Below are 3,933 nucleotides of genomic sequence, written 5' to 3' on the forward strand. Positions count from 1 at the left end.
GCAGGATGGGATGGGTGGGACAGTGGGATGGATAGGGGTAGGTGGCGAGGTGGTAGCTGTGACGATGATAATTGTGCGATAGTAGTCAGGTGGCTGGAGCCTGGGAATGGGTGTGTATGACGACAATAATAGTGGCATACGGTGTTTAGTGGTGGTTCGAGATAGGGTGGGGTACGGGTGAGTGGCAGTTGTAAAGACGACAATAGTGTGTGGTGTGGGGGTTAGGTTAGGGGCAGGGTAGGTGACGGGGCTGGGTGGTGGGGATGGGTGGCAGCTGTGATGACGACAGTGGCGGAATGGTGGTCTGGTGGCTGAGAGTGGGTGGTATGATGGTGACAGTAGTGACATGGTGGTTAGTGGTGGGTTAGGGTAGGGTGGGATTGGGGTGAGTGACAATTTGTGACAGGGACAATAATGGTGTAATGGTGGGGGTTAGGTTAGGGGAATGACAATAACTTAGTAGCATGGCCGTAGTAGGGATATGCAGTGAGTGACTGTGGGGTGGGTGGGTGTGATGACAACAATAGTGCCATGGTGGTTAGTGCTGAGGTAGGGTGAGTGGCGGCAACAATAATGGTGTGGTGGGAGGGGATGGGGTTTATGGGGCATGATGAACAATAGTAGCATGGTTGTGGTGGGTGGTGATGAAATTCAATTCCTTCAATTATACCAATGAATGATAAATTCATTAATTTGTGAAAATTCAATGGAATTTTAAGGATTCCATCCATTTTCAAGAAATGAAGCAAACAAAGGAATTGGAATAAAGAAATTTGTCATTCCAATTCCATCAATTTTCTTCGAATTCTGCGAACCAAACGGCCCATTAAAGTCCCAAATTGACTATATTTTGATCATTATTCCCCCCCCCCCCCCAACTCACATGTGTGTGTGTGTAAATGTATAGGGAAGGGTTTACATGAGAACACCTTTATTTTACGAAAATGCGAAAACAATTTTGAACCTTCAAATTATTTAACCTGTAATTAAAATTAAAATAAAACAAACTAAATAATTAAGGATAATCATGTAATTTTGTATTTATCTATAATCTTGATGACTTCTTTATCTCTAAAATCACGTGTAGATAATATGTTCACCCCTAACATTATTTTCATTTATTATAATTTTATTATTGATTAAATAATTTGGAGGGTATTTTTATAAAATAAAAACATTATCGTTCGATCCTGTACCTATATATATTAGAATACTCTCCCTTTCTTAAATGCTCTTTTACAGATTAACAACCATTCACACACTAAGGGGTCGTTTATTAAACGCTTACCCGGTAAGTACTTATCGGGTAATTTTTCTCACCGGATGAACATGGCAAAGGCCAAGAATTTTGCCCGGTAAGAGCGATGATAAGGATGGAAAGTCTTACTCGGTAAGTGAAGGTGATGACTCTTACCAGGTAAATTGTTGTATATGATACGTTTTGATATACTACAATCTTTCTTAATAAAATAAATTATAGTATTGACTCCTAACATCAAACACTTACCGGGTAAGCATTTAAGTAAACGGCCCCTAAGTATCAAGACTGCATTGAGCCAACATAGGACAATGACGAATAATTCTAAGTACGTGTAATTTTGGCATTATTTTATTTTTAAATAAATTTTGAAACCGTCAGTAACGAGAAACTAAAATATGTATTTTTTTATATTTAAATATTGGTTAAAAACTTTGATTTTAAATTAAATAAGTAACTACTATTTTTATTATTACTCTCTTATTATGTAATATAATTATTTATTCTTTAATTCATTTATCAAAAACCTTTGATGTATAAGGGGTTGTTTGTTTATCTCTTAATGGTTTCATTAAGAGATAATATCTAAATTGTTAGGAGGTGAATTTTATTTGGCAAAAAAAGTCTGTTTTAATGCTTTTTAAATCTTCTGAATGATTTTGTATCTTGGGCCTCTCTTAACCCACTCTAATTTCATTGTAAATAATTATATTTCATTTTGCATTATATGAAGAGAGACTCTTAATCATTCTGCACCAAGAAAAATTGTTATGAATCCGTCGTGTTTTAATTTTTATTTTTATTAACCACAAGGATAGTGTCTGATTGGTTTGAGCTTAACTCCAAAGGTCAAAAGTACCAGAAGGTCTCAGGTTCAAATCCAAAGAGGAATAAAAATCTCCTTGTGGCCACGGAGGTTCACATACGGTGACTCTGGGCTATCTGCAAAGCAGGTGGTTGCCCTGAGATTAGTCGGCTCGCATAACAGATTGGATATCCAGGTTAATCATATTATTAAAATTATAAATTTTTTAATAAATGAACTCCATAACGATAAATATTTGAAACTCTGAAGGATTTAGATGATAAATAATATTTTTATTATTAAAATTATATTTTTTTTTCATTGTTATATTTTATGTCGTCATTAAAATTTAACATGATTAATCGTGTGACAACAATTTCTTTTTTTTTTATATAAAAGTTGATATTTTTTTTATTTTAAATAGTTATAAATAAATCATTTAACTTTTTATTTTAAATAATTAAGTCCTTGAATATATTTTAGGTAAAATAAAAGGGTATTCATGCAATTCAGCAAGATATATCTAGATTTTAATTTTTTATTTTATTCATTTTCTCTGTTGATATAATATAGTTTTACGTGGTTTTAGAAAACGATACATTTTTAAACAAAATATAAATTTGAAAAAAAAAAGTATCGATAATATTATTAAATTAACTATTTAAAATTTTTCGTTTTCTATGTAATTTTTTTAATTCAATTTTTACTATAAGAATGATAATTAAATAATCTGTTAAAACTTAATGATTATCTTAATTGTATTCTAATTTTTTATATTTAAAATGATATGTTTATCTTGTATTTGATTATGTTTATCTGCAGTTAATTATACGAATTCAAAAATAAAGTTTTAATAAGTTGTACTTACGCACAATTTACTTGTACTATTGATTTTAAATAATATGCATCAATAAACAATACTTCATACATAAAAAATTATTTTGAAGAGTTTCTATCAAATGTTTTATAATGTTTTTATCAGTTGTTTTTTTTCCCTTCCATTTTCCCTCTTTTGATTTGCTTATACTTACTCAATTAAATTGTTGTAAAAGATGGAGAATCGAAATACAACAAAACAAATCAAAAAGTTGGAGATTGATGACATGAGCCAACGAGGGATAAACCTAATTCAGAGAATATGGTGGTCCTTTGCGGCGCATTGTTCATCCGTCGTAATGTAAAAAGTTGTAGAATCATGAAAAGTGTCACCGTATTAATTTGTTGTGTGTCACTGTATATGTTTTGAAACTAGAACGAACACAAGTTTGAAACTACAGCGTATTAATTGTAGAACGGAGTCCGAATCCTTCTACTGTCATTTTTTAGTCAAATTGTATCACCGTTTGAGAAAAATTTATATGTCCATCCCTGAAGCAAACCCCGGCAATGGACGGTATAGAGAACAAACGACGATGGGGCGACGATGGAGAGTGATGTCACTGGGTGCAATGAGTTTGAATGACTTAAGATTTGAGAATGATAGATCTGATTTAAGTGTTTTTAAATCTTTAAAGTTCAATGATTTGTTAATTTAAAAAAATGATACTCAAAAAGTTGATCATTTAAAATAAAAAAAATTCAATGATTTTTTTATTTGAAAAACAGTTTAAAAACTTAATTAATTTAAAATAGAAAAATTCTTAAAATTGTTGGATTTTAAATTGTTGTATGAATTATGGTTTATTCCATTGTTTTTTAATTTGTCTACTAAATATTATCGGTCGATGTTATAGTATGGTCTTATGTGATTTTGAAAAAAAGATTATGTTTTTATTTTTGAATAAAATATACATTTGAAAATATCATAAAAAATTACAAAAATATATCGATATTAGTATCAAATTAACTATTTAAATTTTCTATTTTTTGT

The sequence above is a fragment of the Cynara cardunculus genome (genome assembly GCF_001531365.2).
Source record: "Cynara cardunculus var. scolymus isolate 2C chromosome LG 17, CcrdV1, whole genome shotgun sequence".
NCBI lineage: Eukaryota > Viridiplantae > Streptophyta > Magnoliopsida > Asterales > Asteraceae > Cynara > Cynara cardunculus.